We start from the raw sequence: 25199 nt of genomic DNA, 5'->3' as shown, positions 1-25199 counted from the left end.
ATCAAACCCAGGTCTTCAATATTGCAGGCAGATTCTTTACCAGCTGAGCCACAAGGGAAGATAAATGAAATAGAGAACAGGATTTTTCATACTCTTTCATAAATCTCAAAGGTCAAAGTATCTGAAAGCACATGACATAGAAACAGATGGAAAACTGGCTATGTTTTATCTTGATTTAATTAAGATGGCTCCCACAAAGCCCTAAAGTTTCACTTTAGTTTTAAGTTTTATGAAAAATTAACACATCTTCAGTGTGCATGTCAAAGCACTACTGCTAAGAGCCTTTCTTCATTCATTCCATAAATGGAGTGACCATAATGTGATGCAAATGCTTTCTTGACACTTGAGTCAAATAGACCTAGATCCCAGCATCTTTTTTTTTTAACAAAAATCTAAAGAAGTTGGCATAATTGTTCATAAATATTTATTGAATGCATACAACATAAAAGATATTATCCATAGTCAGAAGATAAATTTGGCCCTATTGTTTCCAAAATGTGAACTTACTTGTTGAGACCTTTGAATTATTGCCATCTCTGTCATTTGATAACTCTGTAACTATGGTCCTCTTATCCTCAGGGTCTCCATTCCTGTCTCATGAATTCTCACTGGCAATTGTGAGAATTACTCTAGAATTAGTATCACTTGATGATCTAAAGCCTTCTACACTGTAAGCATTCAGTACATGGAAATGCCCATCCTCTTCTAAAAATTTTGTTTAAAATTGATTTATCTGCAAAGGAAATAGAAATAGCAATATTAAAGTAGAATAATTTCTGCAAGGTAAAAATCATATAACTATTTAGAATGGCATTTTGCCCTAACTTACACAGGTGGTTCATCAATTCTTTCTTAATTCACCCAATACCTATTTTATGCAAAGCACTGTTTCAGACACTGGTATATAGCGTGAAAAAAAAAAAGAAATGTCAACTACTTTTTTGAAATTTATGTCAAACAAAAGGAAAAGATCTTAAAAACTAGTTACATAATTAATTAAAGTGTGATAAATATTAGAAAGGGCAAATATAGGGTACTACAAAAATTACAATGGGGTGAATCTGTCAGAAGTAGCAGGGAAAGTTTCTGTTAGGAAGTGTGTTGAGCAGAACTTGAAAGTAGAATAGAAATCAGTCAGAGGTTGAGTGCTTGCTCGAATGCATGTGCACGTATGTGTGTGTACATGTGTATGAAAGACTCAAGGCAAGTAGGCACTTGGTTTTAGAAGAATATGAGTGCTAGAGATGAGTCTGATCACATGGGTACCTTTTAGCCACATTAAGGATTTGTATCCTGATTTTTAAAGTAATAGGAAGTCACTGAAATTTTTCAATAAAGGGAATGACGTGATCAGACTGAAATGTTAAACTATCACTCCAGCTTCTAACGTGGAGAATGGGCTGTGCCTAGGCAAGAGTGAAATCTAGGTCACTAGCTAGAGGATTTCTCAGTCATTTCGATGAAAAAAGACTTGGCAGGAACCAATTTTGGCAAAGGAAATAGAAAAAAGAGCAGTTTGTTGAAAGAGGAGGGGGAGACAGGAAAGGGAAGAATGATTCAAAGTATTCCTTGGGGCTCTGATGCCTGCCCTGGGTGGGCCATTCCACTCAGAGAGGAAACACCGAAGAGAGTCAGGTTGGGATTAGCATATACACACTACTGTATATAAAGTAGATAGCCAACAAGGATCTATTGTATAGCACAGGGACTATACTCAATATTTTGTAATAACCTATTAGGCAAAAGAATCTGAAAAAGCATATATATATAATTGAATCACTTTGTCTTCACCTGAAATTAACACAATATTGTAAATCAACTACACTTCAGAAAAAAACAGTCAGGTTGGAAGTATATGAATTCCATTTCAGATACTGAGTTCAAAATGGTGAGACATTCATTAGAGCTGTGGAGCTGGTAGTGATATATGTAAGTATAGGGTTTGTAAGACTGATCTTGGCAAGAAGCACAAATTTGAGAGTTCTCTTGATATACAGGAGGTAATTAAAACCAAGGCTATGGATAAGATTTTCTATATACAATTTTTTTCAGACATCCACTGAAGCTGTCTTATGGTTTTTCCTGACTTTTTACAGTCTCCCAGTAGAGTTCCTAATTGGTCCAATCTGACTTAAAATGTTTTCAAGAATCATGCTCTATGGTACCAACACTTAGAGTCTTAACCAATTACTTACTGTAACTCGTTAAGAAAATCCAAAATTCTTTCCTGAGAAAACGTTGACTCTATGCATAAATACCAGCATACTAGCTAACTCCTATGCTGATATGTTGATCTTTTGATTGGCTAGATTTCACCTTCAGATACTCAAGTATACACATCTGAGAGAGAACTTTGCCCCTTCAAATCTGGATTTACACCATGTGGTTTTTGTTAGATTCACAACACAAAATAGCTACAGTACAGCTGCTTCTCAGAAAATCCAACCATGAATGAAAGAAATCCATGTTGCCTGAGAAAATATTTGTGGGGCAGGAGGGAAGCAAGATATAGTCCTCTAAGTTAATCCGTAAGAAAAACATTTGTCCTTGAAGGCTTTTATATTATTTTAATCGACTATACTGCCCTATCTGGGGATCATTTCCTTGAAATGATCTTTGAGGGTTAAGGAATTAAGAACAAATATTTTCAAGGTCTTAAAGCTCTGCCTTTCTTTAAACTTTCTGGTTTCTTTGGGGCTTCCCTGGTGGCTCAGAGGGTAAGGCATCTGCCTGCAATGTGGGAGACCCAGGTTCGATCCCTGGGTCAGGAAGATAAATGGCAAACCACTCCAGTACTCTTGCCTGGAAAATTCCGTGGATGGAGGAACCTGGTAGGCTACAGTGCACATAGTCGCAAAGAGTCGGACACGACTGAGTGACTTCACTTTCTTCTTAGTTTTCTTTAAGCTTGAAGTAACAGAAAAGAAAGGAAGAAAAGTTAAATTTTAAATTTATAGTCCTCTGTGTTCTATAAAGAATTTAGATGCTTTAGAAGAATTTATGGAATTCAGACACTGCTTTCTGAAAGATGCCTTGTATTCACCTTACTTGCTACAAATAATGAAACCTTCCTTCTCCCCACCCCCCAAAAATTCATGGAATGAGACATATAAATATTTGTTTATACATATACACACACACACACAAAACAAGGAAAAATACACAAAGCAGATGAGTATAACTAGGGTGAGGTAAAATGCAAGTATGTAGGCCAAAGATACCTCCAGAGGTACTAAAGCTGGATTGTAGGTATGAGCCTGACATTTTGGCTTTTGAGTAAAGGGATGCATCATTATTTTCTTTGTGATACATGAGGAAGGTAAATTCTCTCTTCTAAAAGTAATTTATTCCTTGGGGTTTTGTTTAGAAGACACTGAAAGATATATTTAAAAATATTCTAAAGTAAATGCATTAGTAGTAGTAGATTTTATATAGCTATTTCTGGCAGTATTCTTCAAGACTAGGACATTATTCCAAAAACAACTCAATGACAGCAATTCTATGCAGTGAAAGAAGTAGAGGGAAGATGGTCCATGTGGCTATGTGATGGCCTAACTTAATCCACAGCTAAAATCTGACAGATAGAGATGCCTGACTCCTTACTGTCTTAGATGAGGTATCCTATGGGAATCTGCTTAAACTATGGATCTCCAGAAAAACACACATTGCATGCACAAACACACACAATGTAGCATATAAATTCAGAAGGTTCACTAGTCCTTTAGTCTTTTAGAATCCAGGTTATAATATCTGGGATCTTAAGTGCCTATAAAAAAATTCTATAAAAATTTAGAGGTACTGTAAAGGAGTACTTAAGATTGTATGCACTGCCATCAGACATATTTCAGTTTGATTCCACGTTCTGCCACTGGCTAGCTGTAGTGCTTCAAGCAAGCTATTTAAGATACATAAGCCTCAGTTTTCTGATCTATAAAATGGGGTCCATAATAATCTTAAATTCATAGAGTCAGTTTAGTTCAGTCACTCAGTCATGTCTGACTCTTTGTGACCCCATGAATCACAGTACGCCAGGCCTCCCCATCCACCACCAACTCCCGGAGTTCACTCAGACTCACGTCCATCGAGTCGGTGATGCCATCCAGCCATCTCATCCTCTGTCGTCCCCTTCTCCTCCTGCCCCCAATCCCTCCCAGCATCAGGGTCTTTTCCAATGAGTCAACTCTTCACATGAGGTGGCCAAAGTACTGGAGTTTCAGCTTTAGTATCATTCCTTCCAAAGAACACCCAGGACTGATCTCCTTTAGAACGGACTGGTTGGATCTCCTTGCAGTCCAAGGGACTCTCAAGAGTCTTCTCCAACACCACAGTTCAAACGCATCAGTTCTTCAGCGCTCAGCTTTCTTCACAGTCCAACTCTCACATCCATACATGACTACTGGAAAAACCATAGCCTTGACTAGACGGACATTTGTTGGCAAAGTAATGTCTCTGCTTTTGAATATGCTATCTAGGTTGGTCATAACTTACCTTCCAAGGAGTAAGCATCATGGGTCACTAAATCATACTAAGCTCTTTTAGTGATCTATTTCTGGACACACCATCATTGACCTTAACTTGCCTGACCCACTTCTTAGATCTTTGGATGATTCAAAGACACATTAACATAAGAAATGATAGAAAATCTCCCAAATAAGTTACTGAGTTATGAAAAATACCTTAAAATCTCTTTCAAAAGGCAAGCAGTAGTCATTGCTTCCCTGTTTTAGGCTGCTCACTCCTTTTCTATTTCCATGGTTATTTCACCCAGTGCCTCTACTGTCCTTTTTTTTTTTTTTGGCCTACCCCAAACCCCACCCATTTGTATCCTTTTTAAAGCTAACATTTTGGAGAAGGCAATGGCAACCCACTCCAGTACTCTTGCCTGGAAAATCCCATGGGCAGAGGAGCCTGGTAGGCTGCAGTCTATGGGGTTGCTAAGAGTCGGATACGACTGAGCGACTTCACTTTTACTTTTCACTTCTGCATTGGAGAAGGAAATGGCAACCCACTCCAGTGTTCTTGCCTGGAGAATCCCAGGGTCGGGGGAGCCTGGTGGGCTGCCGTCTATGGGGTCACACAGAGTCAGACACAACTGAAGCGACTTACCAGCAGCAGCAAAGCTAACATTTTCAATAAGAATGTTGATTTTTTGTTGACCAATCAGGGTACATCTTTAAATCTTAACTCTTCTTCAGTGTTTATTGCCTTATGCTCAGAGATTTGTTTTTCTTGTTGCTAGACAGAAAACATGATTTACTTTATCCTTTTTCCAGTTCTGAACCCTTCTGAACAATTGGTCTCCTTTCACACAAGCAAGAATTCACTATACTGACATGAAAATGTTTAAGCTTTAGAAATTGGAAATCTTCCAAAAGCCTTGCAAAATTATGGTTAAAGATGAGACCTGTGGATCTGGAGGTCTGTGAGCTTTGTTTTCTGAAGCTCTGCCTTGGTCATGTGTTTGTGCATCATGTGACTCAAAGAAAAGCCATCTCCAGCTCTTGCATTTGCTGTTTTATTTTTGCTTTAATGTAAGAATTTGCTATTACCAATTTAATTTAAAAATTAAATTGTTGTGAATTTCTTATCTCAAGAAATTAATACTAGGACAATATCCTCACTGTAAACATACTGAGCCCCTTATAAGTACATACAATAAATAAAAGACGCATATAGTGCTTACTCTATGCAAGAGGCATGCTCTTGTGCTGTCATACATTATCCTATTTTATTATCATCACACTCTTGTGAGGACTGCTACCCTCCCCATTTTATAGGTGAAATGGACTAAGGCTCACAGAGTTTAAATGACCTAACCTCACTTACTGAATGTAAAGTTTGAATTTTTAATTTCTTTGTCCCTTGTTTCTCTGACTTATCAAGAGGGATCCAATTAAATTCATCAGAAACCACAAAGGAACTTTATGAAATTATATACTTTTGAGCCCCTGAAGCTTCTAATTCAGTAGGTCTAGGTAGAACCTGAAAAACTGGTAAGGACTTGATCAATTGTATCTGTTGTTAGTTATCAGTTATGCCGCTTGAATTTCTCTAAAAAGACCAGGAACATTAGAGAAGGGAGTATTAATATTCAAAGCATTGTGTGAATATGCAAATGTGCATCTCTCTGGGAAGCCTTCCATAACCTTGTTCAGATTCTCAATGAGGCCCTTGAATCAAGAAAGTTAAGAACCACTGGATAGAGGCAAACACAAGCGGATTTGTCCCACTTTTTTTTTAAATGAAGGTTTCTATTCACACCTGAGTATACTTGATTCACCCTTTAAGAATACCAATGTGCTCAGGGCAGGTGTCTTTATTTTATATGGTGTTACTCTATAGGTCACAAAGTATCTCAAGGCTTTTTTTATTGTTCAAATTACACATACCTTGGGCCATCCCACTTTTCTTACGAATGCCTCTTCATCCATCCCACAGCCTCTTCGAATTTCTAAAGTCCATGTGATTCAGATTCACAGCCAGGTTTGGGAACAACTAGTGTTTACTGAACTTCCTGGTGTAACACTAATTCTATTTATTAACTGAAATCTCTTTATTAACTAGTACCAGTTTGCTGGCATGAAATAATAGAAGTTTCCCTCAATACATATCACATTTGCATAGATACCAGAGTAGTTTTTAAACGGTATATATCTTATTACCACAGCTAAATTCACAATAGTTACTTTTGCACACCTTTATCCTCTGAGCTGTTATGGACATGAATGCCTGATCCTTAGGAATGCCATCGTGGTGTGAGATAACATCCTAGCACTGGAATCTATTCTTCAAATTGATTTCTAAAGGTGATACAGCACACACCTTTGGTTACTGCTCGGTCGCTTGTTATGCTCTTCCATCTGGTTTGTTGGTTACAATGTGTCCAACCCTGTGGAATCAATTACCACTGGTCTAAGTCACTCCCCTTTGTCTAGTGGGCCTTCCCTGGTGGCTCACATGGTACAGAATCTGCCTGCAGTGCAGGAGACCCAGGTTCAATCCATGGGTGGGAAGATGCCCTGGAGAAGGAAATGGCAATCTACTCCAGTATTCTTGCCTGGAGAACCCCATCGACAGAGAAGCTTGGCAGCTGGCTACATTCCATGGAGTCACAAAGAACTGGACACAACTGAGCAACTAGCACACACACACAGGCATATGACACAATTCTTACTAACAAAAAAACTGGAGGTGGGTAGTCTCAGCATTGGCTTGATAGATCACGTTGTCATAAAGAACAAAGTATTCCACGCCAGCCTTAACTCTGCATAGACTACATATACCCTTTTTTCAAAAGGATTTAGGTTCCTACCATATACTAATCTAAATCTATATTTAAGCATTATTATTTTCAACAGAAACAGAATAATTTCTGTCAATTTCATAGTTAGAATTATTTGAGCATATTTGATGATAACTATTAAAACATTAATTTTAATAACATCTATTAAAATATCTATTAAAAACTGATTAATTTTATATATGATCAAACTAATCAATTTCCAGTCAGCATGGCTGACATTAAGTAATGTCTTAAAGCTTTTTAGAGGATAATGTAGGCAAGGCATGAAAGGGATGCAGGATGTTTTATTGAACAGAACATTATATATGAAGCTGAGTTGATCAGCAATTGGTTGCCCCACTTCAATGGTAAGATATTCTTTGGTTTCTTCAGATTAGTGAGAATCCTGAAGAAAAACAAGAACTTCAACATTATGCAGTGTTATAACGTTTAAAAGAATAATTGATTCACACTATTCACAATGATATGGCTCAAATAATTGTTATGATTTCAGCATGGATTTACAAATGCTCACCATTTTACAAGCATGTTATCATTGAGAGGACACAGCCAGACATGTCTCCCTTCAATTCACCTTGGTTGACATTTTTAAACCACTGGAAGCAAACTTGACTTGAAAGGTACTCAGTGGCTTATACAAATGCTTTACATAAAATATTCCATGTGAGGGAAAGAATTTGTCTGTTCATCTCATCCAAATTTTTATCATTGTTTTCATTTTGTTTTGTTTTTGCTTAAGAATCTTTTCTCTTTACCTTGCACTTACTTTTAAAGGCTCCAACAAAAAGCTCTCATTGCTCAACCCTCTTACTAAGTATTAGGTGTTTAGAGGGCAAGGCCAGTGCCAAAACTAGGAAACTAATCTGCCATAGAAAAGAATCAATTAAACTTGTTAAGGTAGCTGGAATAAAAGTCAGAAAACGGGCTTTCTTTCTGGTTCTTCCACTAACTACTATGTATTTTAGGAGTAAACCAATTGTTAATTAGTCTTCACAACATGTTAGGAATTTTACCAAGCATGAAAAAGGGGTTTTCTCATTAAAACAACATATTATCCCTCTGAGGGACTTAATATTATTTCCTCATCCTCTCATCAGAAAACTGAAGCTTAGAATTTACAGCTTAGTTCTCATGGCTAGGAAGTGGTAAAGCCAGGAGTTGAACCCTGACAGTGTGATTCCAGAAACTTAGCTCAACTACACAGATAGTCTTCCTGCCTCTCCTAACCTCACTTTCCTCTTGGATATAATTACAAGAGAAATAAATCAATAAAATAATTTCTAAGGCCCTTCCATGGTTCAACATTTTTTAAACATCTATGATTCCAGGTATCTTGCCCTTAAACAAGGTATAATTCAGCAAGAAAGATAAGTCTCCACTACAAATATATACATAATACAAGGTTATCCATTGTAAAAATGGCAAAGTTCAATTTAACAAACATCAATTCAGTACTGCAAATGTAGTTTAGTTATGTAATTAATAGTACATTATATATTTATACATATATTAATAAAATATTCAAGATGGGAAAGCTTCAAGTTGGGGCTTGAAGCTTTGGGGAGGAAATGGCAATTCATATTTTAATAATATGAATCAAATTCCATGATGGAGATATTTTTAGGAAGCACTTAATTCATCCTGAAATGAAGGGGGAGGGAGAAGAAGTGAGGAAAATCTTCCTCTGAAAGAGGATGTCCATGCTGAGCCACAGCGAGGGTGTGGAGCTGGCTATAAAGGGAGGGAGTGAGAAATGGAAAGTGCAGGGGCAAAGTCACAGAGCAGTGCAATAGAATGACACATTTGGGAAGCAACACATACTTTCTTGATACTGGAGCTCCACATATGAGGCAGGATATAGTGGATGATGAGACTGGAGAAGAAGGTGTGGCCACATCATGGAATTATTTACATGCTATTTAAAAAAGTGTAGATCCTAACCAATTGGTCACGGTTAGCAAAGAAACAGCACATGTACCGCCTTTCTCCCTGTCTATTCCCAACGTGGACATCATTGACAGTCATTGATCTTCCCACTATACCTGGACATAGATGGTCCTCCTCAAATTAATGAGCCAGGAAACTACCATTAATGGATTGCAATTTGCATTCAAGATGGATTTCATCTTCCATTTCAATTTGTACTAGAAAAGGAGCTATCCAGAAGCTCTTGTTGGGCTGGCTGTATACAGTCAATAGAGGAACTTGTTAAAAATATAGTTACAAATTTAGTACACTGAGTGGGGCCTCATAATCTGAATTTTTAATAGTTTTCACAGATCATCCTTTTGCAGTGCCATGTTTGGGGACCAATGTTGCAGAGCATTCGGGACAAGAGTGACATAAACCAAAGTAAGTGATCCACAAGCTAAATTTGGCTTCTGTATGTTTTACAGGGCTGGCTAAGTGATTTTTATATATTATATTTTGCATATATATTTTATATTTCCCAATATTTAAGAATCACATAAACTCATCATTTTTTTCTCCTGAAAAATTAGAAAAATCTGCAACACTGGTCTTCCAGAATGATAACAACCAGCTGGAACTAAACAATGCTGCCTCGGGATGGAGCATGCACTGACCGTTTTGTCACAGTCTTCTTCATTCCCTGGTATCTCCCTGCTACTGTGGTGAACATCACTCTGTTTACCATTGTATTTTCACTCTTGCTTTGCTTATGCAAATAGTGTTTACAGACAAGAGGAAAGTGAAATATTTTTTGATTCTTTGTGTCAAAAAGCAGGAAAACAGATGACAGACCTAAAAGGCCGTTCTTAGAAGCAAAAAATTCATGAATATTAGGGCATCGAGCCCTTTGTCATGAAATTTCAAGAAAGATTAACGATGTTCTTGTGCAATAGCTTTGCCAAACAACTGTAATTCAGTTTCACAATTTTAACGATACCAGGGAAGTTTCATTCTGCCCTTGTTTCTCTTATATGTTAAAGAGCAAAAGTTCAGTAGGATTGCAGCAGAGAAAGAAGCCGGTTCCAGAATGTGACACTACTTGCTGCAGTGAAGACTTTAGTATGATGTGGTTGGATGCAGTTTGTCAGCAAAATCATCTCCTTATAACCTGGCACCAGTTCTAATGAAGACCTCGGCATTATCTTAAAACACGTACTGCGGTGAAGCCAGTCTAAATTCAGTGGTTTATTAACAATCCTGTTACATGCCCTGATTATTTGTGACCTCTTGAATGGTTTTCCAACTGTATTCTGAAAATGTAAATTATCTTAGGTGAAATTTTAGAAGTAACTATTCATTAGGGGCTTCCCAGGCAGCGCTAGTGGTGAAGAACCTGTCTGCCAATGCAGGAGATATAAGAGATACAGGTTCAATCCCTGGGTCGGGAAGATTCCCCTGGAGGAGGCCATAGCAACCCACTCCAGTATTCTTGTCTGGAGAATCCCATGGACAGAGGAGCCTGACAGGCCACAGTCCATTGAGTTGCAAAGAGTATGACACAACTGAAGTGATTTAGCATGCACACACATTCCATTAAACTTTGCAGCAAGCGGTACTGTGTAAGGACAACCATTATATTTTCGTGTTTTAGATACACAAGTACTACAGTCATCAACCTTTAAACAACAAAGAGATACAGAGGACACAAAGTGAAAATCCCCCATATTCTCTCTCCTACCCGCTACCTTCCTTCCCGCAAAGGATCCCACTTTCCCTATCAGAAGCACTCTAAACTATTGAGTTGGCCAAAACACTCATTCAGATTTCTTCTGTAACAATTTCACTGTAAGAGCTTACAGAGAAAATGGAACGAACATTTTGGCCAACCCACGGTACAACTTTTACAGACACTCTTCAATGTAGTCATAAACACGATATACACTTCTGTCCAGAAGATTCCTTACCACTCTGTAATCACACTATACATCTTGTTCTGCAACTTGCGCTTTCATATAATGGCATGTTTGTGAAACATTTCCTTGTCGGAATTTACCACATGATCTTTTAACCACTACACAGCATTCCATATCAACCATTCTTCTATTGATGGATATTTAGTTTCTTTGTATATTTTCTTCATGATGCGGCAATTAGTTCTCTTAATCGTATATCTTAGTGCACACGTGTGTAGAAAAGATGTCTCGAAGTGGCATTTTCCAGTTCAGAGTGAATGTATAATTTTTTAGGTACTCCCAAACTGTGTTCCTGGCTATCATAAATATTTTAAATGTCTATCTAAGGACAAAAATATATCTCGGTTTGAATTTGCATTTGAATATTTTCCATGTGTTTATTAACCATATGTAATCTCTCAAAATTCTATTAGGTTGTTTTTTCTTATTAATTGACATGAAATCTTTAGATATTAAGGCTGATATCATTTTATGTACATATATTGCAAAAATTTTTTGTAAGGTTGGCAATTGTCTTTTGACTTTGCTTTTGACATCTATTGCATGGAAATTCCAAACTTATAAATATTAAAACCATTTGATGCTTTCCTTTATAATTACTGAGTTTATTCAGTAATTATAAATCATTAATTTTAAATTAATAATTATAAATTATTAAATTTCCTGAATTTATTCCGGAAAGTTTTATCTCTTTCAGAGTTATAAATATAGCCTTCTTCTCTATTTTAGTTATTCACCAGACCTACTGGCCTGGACTTGAAGCTCATAATTAGATGAACATGGATCTGCATGCATGCATGCCAAGTTGCTTCAGTCATGTCTGACACTTTGAGACCCTATGGACTGTAGCCCACCAGGCTTCTCTGTCCATGGGATTCTCCAGGCAAGAATACTGGAGTGGGTTGCCATGCCCTCCTCCTCGGGATCTTCCCCACCCAGAGATTGAACCTGCATCTCTTATGTTTCCTGCATTGGCAAGTGAGTTCTTTACGAGAAGTGCCATCTGGGAAGCCCTATTTTCTATACCAGTTACTCACCAGGCCTACCAGCCTGGACTTGAAGCTCATAATTAGATGAAAATGAGTCTACAGCATTCTTAAAAGCTTGGTGGGCAAGCCAGGCTCTTCAGGGGCCCTATGATAATGTGCAGTGAACAATAGGGAACCTACTTTTCTGTATAATCCAGCTCTAAAATCACATGGCTCTGGGAGTGTGGCATGTCTATAGACTGTAACTTAGACAATGACATTCCCATTATATGTATATTTAGCATCATTCAGGCTCTCTCTAGATCAGCAGAGGAATCTATTTCAATTGGGACTCTATGCAGCAAACTGACTTTAATAACAATAGAAATAATAATGCTGTTATTAATTATTAATAATCACATTAACAGTGATGATAATAATCACGCCACATATTGCCAGTTAGGTGAATCAGAATGACACGTATCGCCTCATCTAATTTTCTTAGTAACCTTGTGATGTAGGCCTTATTACTACTATGACCTTCAGCAGCTTCTCACACTGCCACAGCTAGTAAACAGCAGAAGTAGATTTCAAATCAAAATTCAGAAGCTATAATTATAGCCAAGAAATTATCCTGCCTCATATCAGATGGGTTATGAAAGACCCCTTTGGGAGTAACCAAAAATTGACTTAAGGACACTAAGGGTGAGGTCCTGGAATCTAGTTAAGTAGGGTTTTGTGTCATGTAAGTCAAGCACTAAATTAGTATGAGTAAATTCAAAACTTGATATGGGTTTCCAGATGGACATAAGACCTAAACGTGGAAAAATATTAATCCATAGAAGTGCTAAAAAGATCATGATTTTTTTAAACAACTTTCTAATTATCAAACAAAACTCAAAACCACTAAAGATAGGTGATAAATTCTACTATCTAAAAATAAAAACTTTCCTCATTGCAAAAGTGACCAAAAGCCACTTTGTGACCAAAATGACATCTTTGTGGAGGAGGGTAGGAATTTTCAACCAACACCACTAATAGATGATTAATTAATAGAAATTAATAGAAAAAATAATACAAGGGTTATTAAATATATGAATTATTATTTAGCCTCACTGATACTTGTTAAAAACAGGAAGCAAAATCATAGTGGAGTTACATTTTCATCTACCAGTTTGGCCAGAAAGAGAAAAACTAAGTTGGACAGAGTTGAGGGGAAAATACAATTTTGCAAAATGAATTATGAAAATATATATTTCTTATACACTGTCAGTTGAAAAGTATATTGATACAACCTGTCTACAAAGGAAGCTTGCAATTTTAAATTTTTCAACATAAAATTGCTCATACTCTTTGATCCAACAATTCCCCATTTAAACATGATGCTACAGAAATGTGAAAATGGTGTGCATATAAAATACTCACTTTATTGTAATAGCAAAGATAGGAAACAACTTAATAAGGGACTGCTTAATATTTAATAAGATAAAGAAATATCACTAATCCATACAAGGGAATACTTAGAGACAATAAAATGAAATAAGTAGCTGAAACAAACCAATCTAGTATGAAGTTCAAAAATAAGGTATCGAGGAGTGCATAGATAATGACAGCATATATGGGGAAAATTTGTACACACACACATACATACAGAAAATCTCTGAAGGATTCACAAGAAAAGGAAGGAAAGAGAGCAATTGGAAAATAGGAATAGGAGAGAGATTGATTTTTCCATCATATACTCATTTGTGCCTTTTAAATTTTCAATTAAGTAGAAATTTTACTTACTAAAATTGTAATGATAAATATTATTGGGAAATATACAAGGGTATCTTCAACAGGAAGCCTTATTTATAGAAAAAAGTTGAAGGCAACCTCAATATCTATCAACAAGGAAATAATTTTCTAAAAGGCGATACATGGAATGACAATACTGCTATTAAAAATAAACTAATCCTTATACATGGTCATTCACTTTTAAGACTAAAAAACATGTTACCATTCAATAAGTTCCAAGGATTATAAAACAAAGACTATATAGGTATGTGTATATTGACATACCTAAGCATGTCTGTGAAAAGAGGGCCTGAATTTTATATTCTGTGGATACCTGAAAAACAGGCTAGAGGTAGGTAATCACTCTCATGTTTTATTCACCTCTGTGTTGTTTGAATTGTACAAGGTCATGGTTCATTTATTATAAATATATACAGTCTTATATGTAGATAATAAATAATTATCCATATAATTAAAGTCATTGAGACCTTATTTATGTTTGGAAAATAGAGAAGTCAGTGACCTTGTGGTTAAATATCTTATTATTTTAGAATATATATTATTATTTTATTATTACTTTATTATTTTTCTCTGGGTCTCCCAGACATGCATATTTTCTTTTTAGTGTTAATTTTTTATTTTTAGGCAATTTTAAAGTGACATGCATTTTTTTTTTTACTAAATATATGCAATATATTCAAACCGTAGGAAATGTATGTAAAATAAATGAGAAATACTTACTTGCTTACCAAATGTTAAAGTTTATATTCTGAAATTAGACCTGAAATTAGTCAACATTTAGACATCAGTGCAAAGAAAAAGCACTTGATTAGGTGAAAAACAACAACTGGGATTTCATATTAAGTTAAGAAAACAGCCTCAATTCTAACTCTGAATTTTTTACTATGTATTTATTCTTTGAAGCTCTGTGTCAGGCCAATTTACAGATGGTCTGGTGAGCCATAGGAAAATAACTCCACTTAGCTCATGAATCATAAAGAGTTACTGCAAATAGTTATTAATGCAGCCTCTCAAGGCATCTGCTTTACCCCAAGGGAATATTTTACCCATAAGTTTGAATCATGCTCAAAAGCAAAATAGGTAGATTGCTGCCCTGCTTATAAGTGAAGCTGCTTTATAATGAAGTCCTTTGGGTACTTCATAATCTAAATTCCTCACCACAAAGAAGGATTAAAATTAATTTGATTTCATACAGAAATTCTGCTCTGTAATTAGCAGAGTTTATAAGAAGAAACATGTTCTTTGGTTTCACAATTAAATACAATTGAGTACCCCAAAATACTAGAATTCCTTCACTATCAGATTTTTTTGGAATGCCAGCTGTTAACAGACAGAAAGTGTTTCCACATGTTCTTTAATGTACTTGAATCTTCAGTTGTATTTAACAGATATTAACGAACAATGAGTTTTGCATTTTGAAAAGAACTCACTTATCTTGCATATGCCTATAGAACTAGTCCTGAATGGGTATGGAGTCCTCCAAGGACTGAAGAAGCCAAATCAAGTTCTATTCACACTTATTCAAGTATTGTTCAACCTTATTCTAGCGATGTGATTATCTAATTTCATTGTTTTAGGTATGAGAAATGTATCATATACTACAAGTTCTTACAATATAATTCAATGTGGCTTATTTGTCAATGATATTACAGGGAATAAGAACACTGGATTTACAACCCTTCATAATATACACATTAGTGATAAAATAACTTCCCTAAAATGCTGAAGGTGGTTAACAGAGCTTCACAGGTAGCAATGAATGTAAAAGTATTCCCAGAATCATATTTTAACAATAGGCTCTCTCCATTCCTACCAAACATTTTATTTATGGAAGAGCAAAGTGTTTTAATTTCTACATTTCCCCCCCTATGAAATGGATAGTCTGGTAAAGATTGTACTAACTAGGAGATAAGAGCAAATTGTAGTATTGAAAAGATCACTATACTGGAAATCAGGAAATGTGAGTTCTAATCAAAGCTCTGCCAAGAATTGGCCAGAGGAAAGTCAATACACAGTGGTCCTTAGCTTCTCATTTTGCAAAATAAAGGGCTAAAATTAAAATTTCCCTAAAGTCTCACTAGGCCTAAAGCAATACAGACTAATGTTCAAAAGACTATCCTCAATGATATATACTAGTTGTATAAATTTGGGCCAATAACTAACTTTTTGTGCCTTAGTTTCCTCTTCAGAAAAATCAAGACAATAATATCTACTTCAATGGATTATTGGGAGTTACCAAGGAGTTAATATGTGTCAAGAGCTTAATATATTCTCAATAATAATGATGACAACGATGAAGATGATGATGACGGTGGTGGTGATGACTACGATTTTATGAACTGAGCATTATGAAAGAAAATGGTAAGGTAAAAATATTTGGATCACCTACAAACTATAAAATTCTAGAAAATACAAAATGTGATTATATACAGTGGCCAAAGAGAATTACAGTTCAGAAAATTTGCAATTTAAGTCTCATCTATGTTTATCATTTTTAAGGCCACTTGTGCCTGAGACCGGAGAAGGCAGTGGCACCCCGCTCCAGTGCTCTTGCCTGGAAAATCCCATGGATGGAGGAGCCTGGTAGGCTGCAGTCCATGGGGTCATGAAGAGTCAGACACGACTGAGCGACTTCACTTTCACTTTCCACTTTCATGCATTGGAGAAGGAAATGGAAACCCACTCCACTGTTCTTGCCTGGAGAATCCCAGGGATGGGGGAGCCTGGTGGGCTGCCGTCTATGGGGTCACAAGAGTCGGACAAGACTAAAGCGGCTTAGCAGCAGCAGCAGTACCTTAGACACTTAATCATTAGATAAATAAATCCCTGATTCTGTTAATTGTTTTAAATACAAAATTAATGAAACTTAAATATCTGAGTTCAAGGAGAAACACTGAAAAAGAGTCCAATAAATTTTTTCACTAGACATAGATATTCTTTGAGAGTGATATTGCATGTATTATTCCTCGCCTTCCTCTTCTCTGGGCTTCCCTTGTGGCTCAGCTGGTAAAGAATCTGCCTGCAATGCGGGAGACCTGGGTTCAGTCCCGGGGTTGGAAAGATCCCCTGGAGAAGGGAAAGGCTACCCACTCCAGTATTCTGGCCTGGAGAATTCCATGAACTGTATAGTCCATGGGGTCGCAAAAAGCCAGACAGGACTAGGTATCTTTCACTTCCACTTTAGTCTTTTCTAGTGATATCCCTCATACATGTTTTTCTCACCATCCTGACTCAAAGACAGACGTTTCCCAGTCATTTGGTTATAAAATGGGAATCTTACCAAAATGAGTTATAAAAACATGAGACTAGTCTGTAGCACACGTAAACATGAGTCAAGTGATCTGCATTGTATTTCTCCCCATTTTGTCTTACTCTGATACCCTTGGTCAAAATTCTACATTACTCTGTGTCCATCTAAGTAATTCTTAAAAGTGACAAGAACACTACATATCCTTTTCCTATATTATTCAAAGAAAATCAAGAATTTGTAGTTGATTTCTCACCTTCAGATTCAAAGATCCTTTTTCCCTTAGGTAACTCATATATTGTAATTCTTCAAATCATCAAAATGAAGTCTTCCTGGTACCTTTTTCACTTCCTCTTTTTCTCTCTCCAGAACAGAGCCACCATCATTTACTATATTGTGAGAAATATTTAATTACATACTCATAATAATAATAATAATAAAGACTCTTCACAAGTCAACAAAGTAACCTGTGTATCACCTGGGAATGAAGTTCCTAAACCAAGATCCATAATCCTTTTGCCTAGATGGCTAGCAATTTTGTCCTTGAATTTAGCGTGCCCATCTGTTTCCCTTCTGCTTTGTAGGGCCTTCTTTATTACTAGACTAGCTGTTCCCTGGAAAAGCCTAGTTAGTGACTGACAACATGAAGCAACAAAGGCAAGCCTTCAGGAAGTACTATTTTGCCAAAAGTGAACTCTAACTTGGTGTTTTCCACCTCAAGCCCATGTCCCTGGGAAACTGCGAGGGTTTAAGATTAAAAGTCACTCTCATTAGATTTGCAGAAACTCTCTAGTTAATGATTGACTGGGGCTATTATCAACATTATGAGAGCCATGCACACCAACCAATAAGAAATGAGAGGGGATGGAACAAAAGGGTAAAGGATACAGTTGCTGCTGCTGCTGCTGCTAGTCACTTCAGTCGTGTCCGACTCTGTGCGACCTCATAGATGGCAGCCCACCAGGCTCCCCCATTCCTGGGATTCTCCAAGCAAGAATACTGGAGTGGGTTGCCATTTCCTTCTCCAATGCATGAAAGTGGAAAGTGAAAATGAAGTCGCTCAGTCGTGTCCAACTCTTAGCGACCCCATAGACTGCAGCCTACCCGTCCATGGGATTTTCCAGGCAAGAGTACCGGAGTAGGGTGCCATTGCCTTCTCTGAAACGATACAGTTACTTCCAATGAAAGATATGATGGTTTTGAAAATAGACAAATTCAGTCATGCTCTTCATGGGAAAGGCAAATCAAATGTGTTTGTTTTAAACTCTTTCAAACACATTTTCTGCACTATCTCCCAGTTCCAGTAGATAGAATCAGCCTTCAGCAAAATTATTAATAAGTTTTTTTGTGGAAATCTAATCTCTTCTTTTGTTCATCCAATGAGCAAGGATAAACACCATTTCTTTTTAAATTTACTGTAAGCTGCAGGCAGATACCCAATTGTGTTAAAATTCTGTGTGAGATAAGAGTAAATTGGTTGAAAGCAAGGGCCTGAATTGTTTTCCTGCAAATAAAGTACGTGAGCTTTAGTAAATAGACTCAGTGACTTCTATTTTGGGTACTCAAAGTTTATTTTTACTTATTGAATGAATGTTGTTTTTCAAAATTTGAGATTCTTCAATTAGCTGTTGTGGTTAATGAGCATGTTTGCCATTGCCTTACAGCTGTGCAGTCATCTCCATATGTAGTGTATCTGTCAGGAAGTATAAACATTCAGGGCAAAGGCTCCGCCTAAGCCAACTGGACAAGGTCCTACTCAGCGCAGGCCATAACACACGTACACTCTTAAAGCCAGGTAAAAGCAATAAAAGAGAGTTAAAACAACAAAAACAACAACTCAAATTTGTTGAAAAATGAAATCCATCTCTCCCCATTTGGTATAGGTCCCCTGAGAGCAAAGACCTTGTATTGCAGACACTGAATACAGTTCCTAGCACAATGTATATTAGTTACCTTAATCACTACTTGTTGACAATGAATTAATAAAGGAGGATATTTTAATCCACTCATAACCCAATACAGCATGGTGTAGTGGCTAGATTACTCATCTTCTGAGAGTGTTTCCTCATCAGTAAATGGAGTAAATAGATTTAATTTACAAGGCATTTGTAAGGAGTAATGGAAAACACATGTGCTCATGCGGACCTAGTGAGGTGTAGTACCATTTGTTGAACTAGAATCTTTGAAACTTTTAAAATCAATTAATAAGCAAGGAAATGCATGAATTCCACTTACTCCAAGAGTTTATTTGGATCAGAACAGCCTACCTCAAGAAGAGGTGGTGGACTTTCCCTTGACATGTGGAATATTTTTAGGTACTCTTCATTTTATAGACATGGAGGCTGAATTTATAACAGCAAAGGATTTGATGAGAAAAACTTGCTGTAGTCCAGAATCTTAAATCCATTTGTATGCTCCTTAAGCTTTGGGGCACTGAGTCATTCAAGGGTACTGGAGTACAACTGACATTTAGAACTGTAAACCCAGTTGGACCAGCATCCTCAACCCCGCCCAGCTAAGAGCCTGCTTCAATGAATCTATACAATCAGCATCCTATTACAAGGACCTGAAGATCCATTTTGGAGTATACAAATCTCTTGTTTTCCTCTCTTTCTCTCTCTCTTTTTTTTTTTTCTAGACAAAATTTTTATTTTAACTGACTCATTTGAATCTGCATCAGGGAAATGGTAAGTGAGATGCAGAAAATGATATCCAAAATCTAATTTATTAAGTCCTAACTATTGAAATGGGTATAGTAAGGGTAGGAATAGATGACATTAAAACCATAGTTTCTAAACCAACCCTGTCCCCTGCTACAATGCTGAATTGAGACTGATTATGCCTGGAGAATCCCAGGGATGGGGGAGCCTGGTGGGCTGCCGTCTATGAGGTCGCACAGAGTTGGACACGACTGAAGTGACTTAGCAGCAGCAGCAGCAGCAGCAGCAGGACTATTCTTCTCAGATTCCAAAATAAACAAAATGTACTTTGTCCGAATTAATGAGCTAAAAAAATTCGTGTTCTTTTCTCTTTGACAAAAAGATCTGAACCCAAGGTTAGTGAAATAAAAATCTTGGGCAAAACAACAGCAACAAAAACAAGCAGGCAAACCAAACCAACTTCTTGTGTGTTCCTCGCTGTGACAAAATATTACAGTGATGAAGCTGAGGAGGAGATGTATTCAGTTTCCTGGTCTAGAACCCCTCGTTTACCATAATAAAAGAGCACTCTGTGTCCATGACTCCAGATTTTATTTTGGATTGTCTGGGGAGGGAAAACACAACTGCTTTAAAGAGGAACACCATGTGCTATTGGAGACATTCAATTCTTGCCTCTAAGTAACTTGCAGAATATTCTACAGCTCTCACTGGTTTTCATATGAAGCATTGTTTAATGGAAGTCAACCTATTCCTTTTGTTGGAACAGGCTCTGTCATGCTGTCTTATGGCTTAATATGATTCTTGCAGGCTTCCAGGAATTGTCCCCAGTGCTATGTCTAAACAGCAATAGAAAAATAGCTTTTCTTGATGTGACTGTTTTGTTTTTTTTTTATTTTAGAGCCACCAAAACACATTATGGAAAGCAAATAACTTAAAAAAAAAAATTCTATGCCTCTCCCCCACAGTTATTAGTACCAACTACAGATACAGGGGAAAAAGAAATCAGAAGCAGTGAGATGGACATGGAGTGGGTATTTTTGTCATTGCAATAAAATGGAGCATCAAGGAATGTAATAAAAGAACAACTGCTTCTGACCAGCACCACTGATTCCCCCAGAGCCCCTTTTGGATTTAAAAATACTCAGGGTTTGCCTCCTTCAAAGTATGTGGCTGCCTAACATGTAATTTTGGAGAAGGAAATGGCACCCCACTCCAGTGTTCTTGCCTGGAGAATCCCAGAGACAGAGGAGCCTGGTGGGCTGCCGTCTATGGGGTTGCACAGAGTTGGACACAACTGAAGTGACTTAGCAGCAGCTGCAGCAGCAATATGTAATTTTAGGAGTACTTACAGTTTCTCTGGCCCCCAAATAGTCACCTTGTCCGTTTTCATAGTTCTAAGATTCCACTGGTGAGGTTTTTATCTTTGAGGTTCTTTTTTTTTTTAAGATTTATCTATTTATTTTTGGCTGTTCTGGGCCTTGGGCTGTATGGGCCCTTTCCTCTAGTTGTTCCAGTCTGGTCTACTCTCTAGTTGCAGTGTGGGCTTCTCATTGTGGTGGGTTCTCTAGCTGTGGAGCACCAGATCTAGAATGCACAGACTTCAGCAGTTGCAAAGAATGGGTTCAGTAGTTGTAGCTCCTCAGCTTTAGAGCACAGTCTCAAAAATTGTGTCTCACAGGCTTAGTTGCTCCAAGGCATATGGAATCTTCCAGAAGCGAAGATCAAACCCATGTCCCCTACACTAGCAGGCGGATTCTCAACCAATGGACCACCAGGGAAGCCCCTTCCTTGAGGTTCTGAAGTATGGCATGTTCGCATAATGATATTTCTGAAACCCATAAATGTTCAACCACCATCTAAACTTTCTGCACATCTTAGAGGCAATGTCTTCTCAAGAGTGAGTTCTTTGAGGGGTCTCCTCAGTCTCCAGAGGCATCTAGATCAGTACTCTCCAACCTTGATGTACACATGAATCACCTGGAAATCTTGTTAACATACAGTTTCTGATTCAATAGGTCTGGGGTTGGGTCCAAGATGTCTATATTCGTAATAAGTTTTATGATGCAATTGTCTCTGATTCACAGACCACACGTGGAGTAGCAAGCTTCTAGATTCTTTCTAAGGTCTCCCAGATTGGGGCACAGGATCAGGGGTCAGCAAGCTTTTATTGTTAAAGTTCAAATTATAAATATTTTAAGTTTTGTGGGCTACAAGATTTTCACAGGAACCTTTCAAGTCTGACAGACAGCAAGAAAATACCCATAGACAGAATGGAAGTGAATGATTCTATATGACTCCATCGACTGTAGCCCACCAGGATTCTCTGTCCATGGGATTCTCCAGGCAAGAACACTGAAATGGGTTGCCATGCCCTCCTCCAAGGGATCTTCCCGACCCAGAGACTGAACCCAGGTCTCCTGTATTGCAGGCAGACTCTTTACCATCTGAGCCACAAGGAATGGTAAATAGGCATAACTGTTCCAATAAAGCTTTATTTACAAAAAAACAGGCAGCAAACCAGATTTGACCCATTGGCCATGGTTTCCAGACCCCTGCTCTACTCATACCTAATCAAGGAAAAGAAAAATGTGTTCAGGATGCAACCAAGAGAGCAATCAGGGAGCAAAAGTCTGGGTTTGAATATCCTCACAGGAAGATCCTAAAAGAGGAAATGGCAACCCATTCCAGTATTCTTGCCTGGATAATTGGACAGAAGAGCCTGGCGGGGCTACAGTCCATGAGGTTGAAAAGAGTCGGATACAACTGAGCACACACATATGCTCAATAGAAAATTTAGAATTCCTTTCAGAAACCTAGCCCGGTGCCCTAAATGGATAGGACCTGAGAAGTGGATGTGAAAGAAAAGCTACCCACCTATAATTTCACAATCGTACCTAAAACTTCCTTGCACTCACTGTGTTTTCCCTAGTGTAGTATGGGACCTAGGTGTGGGAAAGGAACAAGGCAAGTTTACATCTTGTGGCTTCAACCACCAGTCTTTTCTTGATACAGATGAAATGACACTTAAAATTTTTTTTGGAAGGCAGAAAGAGAAAAGACATTCCTGATGGGCACTGAGGTCCATTGGACCTCACCTCACAGTGACACAGATGGTCCTGCCGTTTGTTTTGCTGAATATTAAACTGCCATTCCATACTTAAGAGCCCAGATGTGCTGATACTCTTGTAGGCATTCTCATATATCCAAATTCACTCATTTACTCATCAAATATTTACTGAGCATCTATTTTGTAACTGGGATAGCTGTAACTCCTGGGGAAAACGTGAGCAAAACAGACATGTTCCCCACCATAGAGTTTTCGGTATAGTGGTGGCTTCAGACACGTATATATATAATTGAGCTCCATTGTGCTAAGAACCATGAGGCCAAGAATACTGGTTCTTCAAGTGATGGCAAGACAGACATGTAACTGAACTAAGCTGCAACCTGAAGAATGAGCAGGGTTGAAAGAAGATGAAAAGTGGCCCAGAAGAAGAGAAGTGTAGGCAATAGTCTGGAAGCAAAAGAAAAAATGTGTCAGGAGACTGGAAAGACATTTAGTCAGACTGAGACAAAAAATTTAACTAGAAAATGAGAGGTAAGACTAGTGAGGTATGCAAAACCCAAACAATGAAAAGTCTTATAAATAGGATGAACTTAAAATCTATTAGCCAACCAGAACACATCTGTGAGTGAAAGAAGGGCTTGTTAGTAATTATGCTGAAATAACAGGCTAAAACAGACTATTCCAGGAACGTGGAACTTAGGGTCATTCTACTTATAACCCATATGAAGGAGACAGGTGTGTATACAGAAGTAATGAGAAGCTGTTAAATATTTAGGGTAAGTGGTGACCAGCTTTATGTCTTAAAACAATCTCCTGGCTGCATTATAGCAAGGAGAGTGGGGTCTGGCTTTCAAAGTTATTGAAGTAATTTTAATACACCCATGCGTTAGGAGAATATTCTAAGTTTCCAGAGTCTCAGTCCTGACTGAGAGAGAGCTACCACTTTGTAAAGATCAGTCCTGACACTCAGACACAGCAGTCTCCAACAGACTTGTATTTCAGTCCCATTTTTGCTAATTACTAACAATAGTATGCATTTATCAATTACATTCAGATGTGTGGGTTTTTTTCTTCATTCACCAAGCAATTCTCAGACACCAGCTGAGTGCCCTACAATTCAACTCAATTCTGACATTGTCTACTGGAGATAGCATCAAATCCCACAAGTTAAGGGCTCAGTCCCACAAGACTGCCACCGCCCATCCCCCATCTTGAAATGCCAATCCTAAATCCAGGTTGTTATCCGTACTTCTGACCCACTGCCTATGGATTGGTGGTTCTAATGACCCTTTCCTTGGGTTTGATTCTACAGTGGCTCACAGTACTCAGATAAACACTTTCAGTTCAGTCGCTCAGTCGTGTCCAACTCTTTGCGACCCCATGAATTGCAGCACACCAGGCCTCCCTGTCCATCACCAACTCCCGGAGTTCACTCAAACTCACATCCATCGAGTCGGTGATGCCATCCAGCCATCTCATCCTCTGTCGTCCCCTTCTCCTCCTGCCCCCAATCCCTCCCAGCATCAGAGTCTTTTCCAATGAGTCAACTCTTCGCATGAGGTGGCCAAAGTACTGGAGCTTCAGCTTTAGCATCTTTCCTTCCAAAGAACACCCAGGACCAATCTCCTTTAGAATAGACTGGTTGGATCTCCTTACAAACACTTTACTCACTAGATTTTGGCTTATTATAAAAAGATACACATCAAGACAACCATGTGAAGACAAGATACAAGGAAAGTGGGTGGAAATTTTGTGCTCTCTCTGGGTCTGCATCTTCTGCAATTCAGAAGCTCTCCAAACCTGTGCTTTTGGGGTTTTATGGACACTTCATTACATAGGCATGGTTGATTAAATTACTTACATTGGTGATTGAACTCAATCTCCAGCCCCTCTCTCCTTTGAGGTGACAGAACATGTGTGGGTATGGGGAAAGGAAAGCAAAGTCGCTCAGTCGTGTCCGATTCTTTGTGACTCTGTGGACTGTAGCATACCGTGCTCCTCTGTCCATGGGATTTTCCAGGCAAGGGTACTGGAGTGGGTTGCCATTTCCTTCTCCAGTGGGTATGGGAAAGGGGACTGAAATTTCCAACCTTCTAACCACACAGTTTACTCTACTGGCAACCTGCCCCATCCCCACGTGCTTTCCAAAAGTCATTCATCCACATAACAAAAGCCACTTTTATTGCTCTCATCACAGGAAATTCTAAAGATTTTAGGAGTATTGTATCAGGAACGGGGATGAATACAAATATATATATCTTATTATAAGCCAC

This window comes from Budorcas taxicolor, chromosome 2, assembly GCF_023091745.1.
Source record: "Budorcas taxicolor isolate Tak-1 chromosome 2, Takin1.1, whole genome shotgun sequence".
Lineage (NCBI taxonomy): Eukaryota > Metazoa > Chordata > Mammalia > Artiodactyla > Bovidae > Budorcas > Budorcas taxicolor.
The sequence above is the reverse complement of the archived record's forward strand: the minus strand, read 5'-3'. Positions refer to the sequence as shown.